Raw genomic sequence first — 12,426 nt, 5'->3', positions numbered from 1 at the left:
GATAACCCACAATCAAAGAATCAACGTTATGATAAGAGAGACTTTGTTTCTAGGAAACACGGTAAGGAAACATAATCATGGGTTCAGAAACCCATGCCCTTTCCTCCTAAACCATCCAAGAAAAAGGATGATGACGATTTTGAGCGTTTGACTGATATGCTTAAAATGAATCCTTATGCTAAATATATGAAGGAAATAGTTACTAATAAAAGAAAGATACCGGAAGCTGAAATTTCCACCATGCTTGCTAATTATACTTTTAAGGGTGGAATACCAAAGAAACTTGGAGATCCAGGGGTACCAACTATACCATGCTCCATTAAAAGAAACTATGTTAAAACAGCTTTATGTGATCTTGGAGCCGGTGTTAGTGTTATGCCTCTCTCTTTATATCGTAGACTTGATTTGAATAAGTTGACACCTACTGAAATATCTTTGCAAATGGCTAATAAATCAACTGCTATACATGTCTGTATTTGTGAGTATGTGCCTGTTGTGGTTGCAAACGTTACTATTTTAACGGACTTTGTTATTCTTGATATTCCCGAGGACGATAGTATGTCTATTATTCTTGGAAGACCCTTTTTGAATACTGCAGGGGTTGTTATTGATTGCACCAAAGGCAATGTCACTTTTCATGTTAATGGTAATGAGCATACGGTACACTTTCCGAGGAAACAACCTCAAGTCCACAGTATCAATTCTATTGGAAAAATTTCAACAATCACTATTGGAGGTTTTGAATTTCCTCTTCCTACTGTCAAGAAGAAATATGATATTCTTATTGTTGGGGACATGCATATCCCCGTTGAGGTAACATAGTGTTATTGGAAAATTCTCCGGTTTCATATTATTCGAAATGAGTTTGTTAACAAGACCTGCTCAACCTTGTTAGTGGATTCCTTTTGACAAGCATGAGATGGAAGAATTTAGAAAACACAACTCTCTGTACCATCTTTTTACTTTCTATTATTTATATTAAGTAAAGCAAAAATAGTATTTTTCTGTCTGTTTTCTGAATTATCAATGCAATAATAAATACCCCGAAAATAAAAGTTCTCCAAATGCCCTGAAAATTAAATATGATTTTTTCTAGAATATTTGAGAATATCTGGCACTGAAAACACAGCATGGGGAGCAGCCACGTGCCCACAAGGGTGGAGGGCGCGCCCACCCCCCTGGGCGCGCCCCTGCCTCATGGACCCCACGTGGGTCTCCTCCACTTATTCCAGTTACCACACACTCCTTCCTCCTCCCAAAAAATCACCAACCAGCTCAAACCCAAGTTCTAGCTCATCTTGCTGCCATTTTCGATCTACTAGCTCAAAGCTCTATTCACAAAGCTGCTTTTGGGATTGTTCTTTGGTATGTGACTCCTCCAATGGTCTAATTAGTTTTTGTTCTAGTGCTTTATTCATTGCAAATTTTTGCTGCTTAGGTGAACCTGTTCTTGATCTTGCATGTCAAATTTATATGGTCAAAAGTAGTTTTAATGCATGATATTGCCTCTAGGCACTTGTAGGAGTAGTTTCTATCAATTTTGTTGAGTTTGGTTCACTTTTATTTTGACGTTACTAAAAATTTCAGAAAAAGATGAAGAGATTTTTGAGGGGCTTATCGAGCCGAAGCTCGAAGGATAAACAAAGTGAAGATAACAAGAAGCCCAAGTATAATCTCCCTCGCACCATGGAGGTTCGGCCGTGTGAATGGCCTTGTGATGATTTCTTGAGAGCAGACAGGATTTATGATGATTTCTATGTATTGCCTGAGAATGCAGGCATCACCGCCTTCCTCCATGACCAACGCGAACAGTATCTCTTACTCATCAATATCTTTGTGCAAAACTTTCATTTCCATGCTAGGAGCTCACCACCTACGGTGGAATTTTATTTATATGATGAGCTATAAACCGGCGTCGGTATGTAACTTGTGTTATAAGTTAGGAATAGTGGAGACCGAACCGGACGCATATATGAGCTGGTATCGGGACTCTGTAAACCGACGGGCGTCCCCATGTATATAAGGGGACGACCCGGCGGCGGTTCAGAGACAGACAACAACTCGAGACATAGGCGAAGCTTATTTGCTCCCTAGTCATCGAAACACCCATCAATTCCATCACAACTAGACGTAGGCTTTTACCTTCATTGAAGGGGCCGAACTAGTATAAACTCTCTTGCGTCCTTGTGTCCGCGTTAACCCCTTCAAGCTAACCCGTAGCGATGGCTCCATGACTAAGTCCTTTCTCTAGGACATCTGCCGTGACAAAACCACGACAGTTGGCGCCCACCGTGGGGCTATCGCATGAGGGTTTCCGGTTCTTGGAGGGCCGCTTTGAAGGACTCGAGGGCTACGCTGTAGGCCGGATGACTAAGAGTCGTCCCGGCAAACTCTACATCGACGACGCAGGCTGGGGCCCCGAGGCCAGCTCAATTGAGTACGGGTACCGGGTCCCCTTTGGTAGCATTCACGTTTTCATTGGCAAGATCGGTGAACTGGGCCCTGAGCCGGACATCTGCACCGACCTCGTCGAGACGGCTCAGCATGCGCGATCCACCCGGGTTAAACCGGCCATGGAGGGAGTTATGAGGATGGATCGGAGCTTCGCGGGGTGACTGCCGTTCGTTCCGGTGACGAATCTTCGACTGGAGAAACCGAATCTCTTTATCAGCTACAAGATAGCCGGATTGAGAGCTGTTCCGATGGCGACAGTATTCCGGACCCCTCTGATCTGCCTAACCGGGTTGGAATATTCATGACCGGAACACAAGCAGCACTTCACTCTTCGACAGCCGCGGCAACGATCTCCGGTTCAGCAGCGGCAACGGTTGCCGGGGCAGGAGGCACTGTGCGCCCACCGGCTCAGGTTCTATCAGAACTATTTGATGCGTTGGCTGTGCTTATGGCAGAAGTTAATCCGCTAGATCAGGACGCTCACAACACGGAGATTGCAAAGGTAAAGGAACAAATCACCCAGGCCAAAACGGATCTGGCGGCTGAGGACACCAGGATGGCCGCAGAGCGGGCCGCTTTAGACGCACAGGCCTACAGGCTTATGATGGATCAGAGCGCGTCGCATGATGTCATGAGGAGGAAGCACTGGTCCTGCTTACCTCCGGTTTTCGAGGCCAGAGACCTTTTCAACACTCCAGGACCAAGAGCCAGTAATCCGCTGGAGGGGAACCGGGCAGAAGCCCCTGGGACCGATGCACCGGTTCAGCCCCGTCAGATGGACCCGCCTTGTCAAAACACCGTTATACCTCGGGATGCTTTAACACCTCCGGGTCACTACTCCAACCCAATGGACAATCTTGTTGCCGCTGCTGCACGACTGGAGGCCATTCCAGTTGAAGGTGACTCGCCGCAGGAAGTAGAGACGCGACGGGTCAAGGAACTTCTGAGGACAGCTTTGGCCCAACAGGAGGCGTACTCATACAGCCGCGACCGGATCCACTCGACCCCCCGTCCAAGCCGGAGCTATAGCAGACATATGGATGAACCAGTAGTGTCAAGTAATGAACGACATGGAGCACCCCGTGGTAACAACCCGACGGGTGGTGCTGATGACGCTCAGGAAGTGGTGAACCGGGCCCGAGCGCGCAGGGAGGCCGAGTTAGCCGCACAGCATCAGGCTCGGCAGCTCACGCCGGTTCGTCCAACCATTTCGATCGAACCTGGTGTTACTTCTAGTTCTTTGGGGGTGCCTTGCCTCGTCCCCGCTTTATGCAACGTGCGCTTGCCCAAGGATTTCAAAGGCCCACGCAAGGTACCAAATTATACGGCGGATCAACCACCAGAGACATGGGTAGAGAGATATGAGATGGCCATGGAGATGCTTGATGTGGATGACACGGCGTGTGCAAAATACTTCACCATGATGCTTGAAGGAACGGCCCGTACTTGGTTAAAAAGCTTGCCCGCTAATTCTATCAGTTCATGGGCGCAATTACGAGCCCGGTTTATCAACAATTTCAAGGATACCTGTAAACAGCCTATGTCGATAGTAGACTTAGCTGCATGCGTCCAGGAGGAAGGAGAGTCAACGACTCATTGGGTGTGCCGGGTTTCACAAGTGTTGCACTCCTCAGACTGCATCAACGCTGACACCGCAGTATTAACCCTAGAAGGCAACTGCCGGTTTGGGCCCCTGAAGTTGAAATTGGGACGGATGAAGCGTCATTGCACCGACATGGGGACCCTCATGGCCGCTTTGGTAAAATATGCTGATTCTGATAGTACCAAGGATCCCGAATCTGATGATGACAATACAGGGAAGGGGAAGAAGAACAGCAGCTCCAAAGGTCAGCAGCATCACTGGGTAGGCAATGGCAGAGGAGGCAAGCGTAAAGCGGATGGCAACATGGATTTTGTGGCTAATACCAACGTACAAGACAATGGCCAGCGGCGCAAGGGTAGGCCGAAAAATCATAGTGGAGCGCCCAACCCCAACCCAAACCGCCTGAACTATCTGCTAAGCCAGCCCTGTCCAAGACATGGGACGAAGGAGGAGCCAGCAAACCACCTTTGGAAGGATTGCTTTATTATGCAGGAGTTCAAGAATTCTAAAAATTTCCGGTATGATCACGGATCGGGCGGTGGCTCAGGGTCCGGGCCGGGTTACGGTGGAGGAAGTTCCGGTTCAGGATTTAATGGTAATCTGGGCGGACATAATGGTCAAAATAGTCAGAACAACCAGGGTGGTTACAACCAATAGCAGCAACAGTCAGGTTACCGAAGCAACCCAAAGCAGTTGAGTAATGGGCAGTACCATGTCTTTACCACTAGCTTGGACAAGCGAGGCCAGAAGGTTCAGAGGCGGGCAGTCAACTATGTTGAACCGGCCACACCCCGTTATCTACGTTGGTCTGAACAGCCAATCATATGGAGCAGAGAGGATCACCCACTCCAGGTCGATAATCCAGGTTAGTTGGCACTGGTGGTGGCGCCTTAGGTGGAAGGTTATAAGTTCACCAAGGTGCTCATGGATGGAGGGAGCAGCATTAACATCCTATACTATGAGACCTTCCGTCGTATGAGACTAACAGATAAGAATCTCAAACCGTCCAATACAGTATTCCACGGTGTAGTGCCTGGCAGATCAGCATATCCCGTTGGTAAGATAGCTCTTGAACTGGCCTTTGGGGATGATCATGATTCCAGGTCAGAGACATTAACGTTTGAAGTGGTGAAAATCCAAAGTCCATATCATGCCCTGTTTGGACGTCCGGCATACGCCAAGTTTATGGCTCGGCCCTGTTATGTGTATTTGCAGCTCAAGATGCCGGGTCACAAGGGGACAATAACGGTTCACGGAAGCCGCAAAATCGCTTTGGAATGCGAGGAAGGAGATGCGGCTTATGCAGAGTCGGTTTGTTCCACCGAGGAGTTGAAGTACTATAAAGACAATGTTGATCCGGCGGACATGACTCCGTTGAAGAAGCCAACTACGGAGCATGATCCGGCCCTGAAGTTCAAATCGGCAGCAGAAACTAAGCTTGTTGACTTTGTACCTGGTGATTCGTCCAAGGAGTTCAGCATTAGTGCCAACTTGGATCCGAAATAGGAAAGCGCGCTCATCGAGTTCATCCGTGAGAATCGGGATATTTTTGCATGGAAGCCCTCTGGCATGCCAGGTGTACCAAGGCAACTCACTAAGCACACACTTAATGTGGATCCTAAATACAAACCGGTGAAACAGTTCCTCTGCCGGTTTAACGAAGAAAGACGCAAGGCGATTGGAGAAGAGGTAGCCAGGCTCTTAGCAGCTGGTTTTATTGTTGAAGTTTTTCACCCTGAGTGGCTTGCCAATCCGATGCTAGTCCTTAAGAAAAACGACACCTGGTGTATGTGTGTGGATTACACAGATCTTAATAAAGCTTGTCCAGCAGATCTTTTTGCCCTCCCCCTTATTGATCAAATCATTGATGCTACGGCGGGTTGTGAGCGTTTAAGTTTTTTGGATGCATATTCTGGCTATCATCAGATCAAAATGGCAGTTAAGGACCAGGAGAAGACGGCATTCATAACTCCCTTTGGAGCCTTCTGCTATGTGTCTATGCCCTTTGGGCTCAAAAGTGCCCAGGCAACTTATCAACGGTGTGTACAAAATTGTCTTCACAAGCAGATTGGCCGTAATGTACATGCTTACGTGGATGATATCATGGTTAAATCCAGGGAGAAGGAGACTCTGGTTGATGATTTGAAGGAAACCTTTGATAACCTAAGGACGTACAAGATGATGCTTAATCCGGACAAGTGTGTCTTTGGTGTACCGGCGGGCAAGTTATTGGGTTTCCTGGTGTCCAACAGGGGAATTGAGGCTAATCCAGAGAAGATCACAGCCATCACCTCCCTGGCTAAACCAAAGTGTATCAATGATGTTCAACGCCTGGCAGGCCAGATTGCCGCGTTAAGCCGGTTTATCAGCCGCCTTGGTGAGAAGGCGATCCCTTTGTATCAGATGTTGAAGAAGACGGATCAGTTCGTCTGGAGTTCTGCTGCTGATGAAGCATTTGAGGACTTAAAGCGGCAATTGGCCAATCCGCCTGTGCTCGCCGCTCCCATTGACAAGGAGCCGTTACTGCTATATGTTGCGGCTAATGCTCGTGCGGTCAGCGTGGCTATTGTGGTGGAACGAAAGGAGGCAGGTAAGGAGCATCCGGTTCAACGTCCGGTCTATTATATCAGCGAGGTACTCATTGAGTCCAAGCAAAGGTATCCGCATTGGCAGAAGCTGGTGTACGGAGTTTTTATGGCAAGCCAGAAGCTTAAGCAATACTTCCAAGGGCACCCAATTACGGTGGTCAGTTCTGCTCCTTTGGGAGATATCATCCAGAACCGGGAAGCAACTGGCCGGATTGCAAAGTGGGCTATAGAGCTGGGGCCGTACGGTTTGAAATATGTGCCTCGGACAGCGATTAAGTCTCAAGCACTTGTTGATTTCATCAATGATTGGATGGAAATGCAAGCACCTGAAGAAAAGCCGGATCATACGTATTGGACCATCCATTTTGACGGATCCAGGCAGTTGGAAGGCTCAGGGGCTGGAGTCGTATTAACTTCCCCACGAGGTGATAAGTTTTGTTATGTTCTCCGTTTAATGTTCCCTTGTACTAACAATGCAGCTGAGTATGAAGCCTTGCTCCATGGTCTTCGGATGGCTAAGGAGATGAATCTAAGTCAAGTTAAGTGCTTCGGTGATTCGGACCTTGTGGCTCAGCAAGTGTCTGGCACTTGGGACTCCAAGGACCCACTCATGGCAGCATATCGTCGTGAGGTGGATGTTGTTGCAGGTTATTTCAGAGGCTATCAGGTGGACCACGTGGACCGGCGGAAAAATGAAGCGGCGGACGCTTTAAGCCGGCTGGGCTCTCAGCGCAAACCGGTCCCACCCAATGTTTTTCTGGATGTGCTGCACAACCCGTCAGTGAAGATCCCTCGTGAAGAGGATTTGGCCATTCCTGATCCGGAGGCTCAATTGGTGGCAGTTCTTCATGTTATTCCGGATTGGACGCTTCCTTATCTGGCGTACAAGAACCGGGGCCAGTTGCCAGAAGATGAGATTCTGGCCTGGCAGATAATCCGGCGATCCAAGTCCATGGCTGTCATCAACAGTGAGTTGCATCATTGCAGTGTATCAGGAGCTTTTCAACGTTGCGTGTCTCCTGAAGAAGGTCATGAAATTTTGCGTGAGATCCACGAAGGAGATTGTGGTCACCACGCCGGTTCAAAGTCTCTAGTGGCTAAAGCGTTTCGCCATGGTTTCTATTGGTTAACTGCTCATGCTGATGCGAAGGATCTGGTCAGACGATGTGATGGTTGCCAAAGGTTTTCAAGACGTGCTCATGTGCCGGCTCAAGAATTGAGGATGATTCCAATTACTCGGCCATTTGCGACTTGGGGGCTGGATATGGTTGGGCCTTTCAAAAGGTCCAAAGATAAGAAGACCCACCTCCTGGTGGCGGTGGACAAGTTTACAAAGTGGGTGGAGGTAGAACCTGTTAGCAAGTGTGATGCGGCCACGGCGGTTCAGTTCATCAAAAAGGTGATTTTCCGGTTTGGCTTTCCGCACAGTATTATCACGGATAATGGTACCAATTTATCCAAAGGTGCTATGAAGGAGTTCTGCGAACGGGAGCACATCCGGCTCAACGTTTCATCAGTGGCACATCCACAGTCCAATGGTCAAGCAGAAAGAGCTAATCAAGAGATCTTGAGAGGCATCAAGCCCTGGCTCATGGTTCCTTTGCAGAGAACGCCGGGTTGTTGGGTAGAAGAATTACCATCTGTGTTATGGAGCATCAATACAACACCCAACAGATCAACAGGATACACACCGTTCTTCATGGTTTATGGAGCGGAGGCGGTTCTCCCCAGTGATATCCGTCATGACTCACCTCGTGTCACGGCTTATGTTGAAGCGGACAACGAGACAGCACGACAAGATGCTGACCGGTTGGATGAAGAGCGTGACATCGCAGCCGCCCAGTCGACGATTTACCAGCAGGATCTTCGTCGTTATCACAGTCGCCGAGTCAGAACCAGAGCCTTCCAGGAAGGAGAATTGGTGCTTTGGCTCATCCAAGATCAGACTGATATGCATAAGCTATCCCCACCTTGGGAGGGGCCTTTCATGGTCAGCAAGAATCTGCACAACGGGTCGTACTATCTGATCGATATTCGAGAGCATAAGGACTCACGTACATCAGAGGAGGAGACTAACAGGCCGTGGAATATATCTCATCTTCGGCCTTACTATACCTAAGCCATTGGCTATACTTATGTACATACAATGTATATATTATGATTAAGTATAATAAACCGAAACCTCAGCTAAAGCGGGGTATCTGTTCTTTTACATCATGTGAGGTTACACGGAGTTGCTCTAAAGCGGCCTCCGGTTTACCCCTTGAGTTCACTTTGCTAAAAGCATCGTGTTATATCACTTGGAGGATTGGTCGTGTCCGAACCAACACCATGCCTCTTGATAGGAGAAAGCCACCATATCACTTGGGGACTTGGTCATGTCTGAACCAGTCATGCCTCTTGATCAGCCTAAGGCCACAGAATCACTTGGGGGCTTGGTCGAACCCGAACCATGACCACGCCATTTGGTCGGCATAAATGCCACAAGAATCACTTGGGGACCTGGCTAACTAGAACCATAGTTACACCTAACGGGAGCTTGGTCGTGTTTGGCCATGGTTACGCCATTTGATCAGCTTAAATAAATCTTTTTTGGCAAACGTTTTTGTCGTTGCTTTTGCTTCATACTTTTCTTTGAAGGGGGGTTTTTGCTTTTTATTGTGTTCTTTAAACCAACAAAGTTTTTTAACCAATCAATTGACGGAACACAGTTCACGTCAATCCAGAGACTATTTGTCCGGTTTGATCCTTGTTGTTAACATCCTCTTATGGAGTAACACGGTGTTCATTATAACCCGGCATGGTTTACATGGTAACCAGTGTCATATACATATACAGGAGTTGTTATTTCCTCCAACAGTGTGGGTTTGTAAAAGCTCCGCTTCAAGGTTGGCCAAGCTAACTTCACACTCAATGGTGGCAGGTATTATGTATCTCAAAATTTTTGATCATATACTTAAAATTTTGTTTTGGATGTTTTGACTTTATATATACAGACATCATATTCTGCCTGACGGTACAACCGCTGTGGCACTTAACGAATTTCTTATTTCAGAAAGTATTTTGGAAAGTTCATTACCACAGGAAGAACAAGTTATGCGCGAAGGCATATCAACATCAAAGGTATCAGCTAGCCTATTACAAGGCAACATGGTGCCTATAATAACATAATTGTTTTTCACAAAGGAGAGACAGTTTTAAAACCGGCTTCCGGTTTAAGCTTGGCCACCAGCCTGGCCTGATGGTTGTGGGTCATCCTGCGCCGCTTCAGCTTCCGTTTCTCTACCCAGTGGCTGGAAATCCACAGTTGTCCAGTCGATTCCCATCAATGCTTGAAAAATACCTTCGTCATGGATTAGTGAAGACGGGTCAATATCGGGAGCGTAAGTATGCTTACGGATTGGAGGGATCAGGTTTTCCGATTCATGGATTGGTGCAGCTATTCGCTTGTTCTGGCTGTCATATTGGGCTTGATAATGAGACAAATTTGCTTCCTCAGCCAGTTGACAAGCTAGCGGACGTACCTCCCGGTTTATGGCTCGCAGATCCGCTTCACCAAATTCTGACCTGTCTTCCTTCAAACTGGGATAACCCTGAGCCACTTCAATAGGATCAAAATCCGGCACCCAGGCTTTTGCCCGGATTAAAGCATTGATTGCACCGGTTCGAGCAGCAGATTTCTTCAGCTCTTCAACCTGGGCAGGAAGCACTGACAGTTTCATCAAAGTATCTTGAATCAAAGTGGGCGCCGGTTTGTTATGAGACGCGGTACAGATGATCCGCTGGGCACCAGTATACAATTGTTCAACCAAGGTATAGGCGGCTTTCAATTTCTTCTGCACATCTGTCCCCAAGTGACCAATGCGTGTCCCTAAAATACCATAAAAGGTTAATAAACCGACGACTCTGTAAGAAGGCAGAACCAATTCAGAAGGCAAACTGGCTTACCAAAGATAGCAGTGGTGATGGCATGAACGTGCCGCTTTATGCTGGTCAGTTCATCCGTCACTGGTTTCAGTGCAGCCTCGGCATCCTCTGCTCGTTTGATCAAAGCGGACTTTTCAGTGGCCCAATCCGCCCGTTTCTTCTTGAAGTTCTCCTTAAGTTGTTCCATGGCGCTTAAGGCACTGGCCAATTCCTCTTTTGCCTTGGAGGTTTTAGCTTGTTGGGTTTTCAGGTTTTCTCGCAGATCGATGACTTGGATTTCTTTCGCCTTCAGCTCCGCCTGCAGGCATACCGATATATGTTTCAACAAATCGATAGAAGGATTCACATAACAAGTTATGCGCTTAGCACTTGGGGGCTAATGCATATTCGATCTTCATCTTTCAATTGTTTACAAAGTCCCAAGCTCAATACAAGTATTCAACTTGGCACTTGGGGACTAATGCATATTCGATCTTCATCTTTCAATTGTTTACAAAGTCCCATGCTCAATACAAGTATTCAGCTTGGCACTTGGGGGCTAATGGCTATTTGATCATATGTATTCTGATGCGGCAGTTTCAATTACTTAAAGTACCGGTTTAACTACACTAAGTTGAACCGGCCCTTGGGGACTACATCAGCAAATTTCAAAGCATCAAGTTTCATATTATTAAGTCCCGGTTTGAAAGAATATTTCAAATCGGCCCTTAGGGGCTAGGAGAGTCAGCAATAATGAAAGCATACAAGCAGGAAGGAGCATATGGAAGTTACCTCATATTTATCCTTCATCATGTTAACCAGACCGGCTTCATAGTCACGGCTGGTATACAGCCGGTTCAGATAGCCGGAATGGATATCTTGGGCGTTCAGAGCAGCGTAAGCCGTCAGATCAGCATTCCACTTGCCTTTGCCAAAAGCAGCTAATTCTTCCTTGGCAGAATGTTTGGATAAAGCGACAGGATTGCTTGGCTCAGTATGGCCAGTGCCAGTAATGACAACTTCATCATCATTGGTACCGCCGGTTTGCACTGGAGCTGTTGGCTTATCAGTAGGTTTTGTGGGACCGGTGGAGCTTTCAACCCGGAGGGAACCTATGGGCTGATGGATAGGACCTGAGGTATCAGTAGGTCTTTCCTCAGCAGTAAGATCATCATCTGGCTGCGGTGGATCATTAGGAATATCCTCAGGAATAGCCGCTTCAAGATTGGGTGTGGTGCCTGGTTCAAGAATGACATCTTCTTCGGGCGCTTTGTCCAGGCGGGCCTTCTTGCTCGGCCTAGGTTTGGCCCTGAGAAGAATAACAAAATTAAATACAGCATATGTTCTAAGGCAATATACTGCAAACATCACAATAAATATAGCTTACCCAAGCACCGTTTTGAGCGGTGGGAGCTGAGTAGCCGACGACTCGCCAGAAGATGAGTGGGAAATAACCTGATAATCGGAGCCAGACGGATTAAGAGGTTGACGAAAGCAGCCCGCTTTAGGACAAGCACTGACAAGCGAATTAGAGACCTCGGAATGACGTTTCCGAACCAGACTGTTCGGTAAACCGGCGGAGGTAACTACCTGGCCGCTGTGCCGGGTGGTGCGGCGAGCTTCATGTTGTTGAGTCTTCATAAGAAGTTTAGGATCCAAATAAGCAAGAGGATGAGAAAATATAACTTTCCGGTTTGCCTGACAGATTTTTTGTGAAGGCAAAGTTTGTGAATCGGAAGAGAGAATAATTACCTCTGCAACATCCGCATGGCTGGCTTCGACATCATCCTGACAAATATCATCATCAATAAGATGCATGAAAAATAAACCAAGTGGGTCAAGCTCTACCTCAAAGTCCGGATTATCCACCTCGTC

The sequence above is a fragment of the Triticum urartu genome, chromosome 7A, assembly GCF_056163025.1.
Source record: "Triticum urartu cultivar PI428250 chromosome 7A, HENAU_Tu73, whole genome shotgun sequence".
Lineage (NCBI taxonomy): Eukaryota > Viridiplantae > Streptophyta > Magnoliopsida > Poales > Poaceae > Triticum > Triticum urartu.
This window is presented reverse-complemented; position numbering follows the sequence as displayed.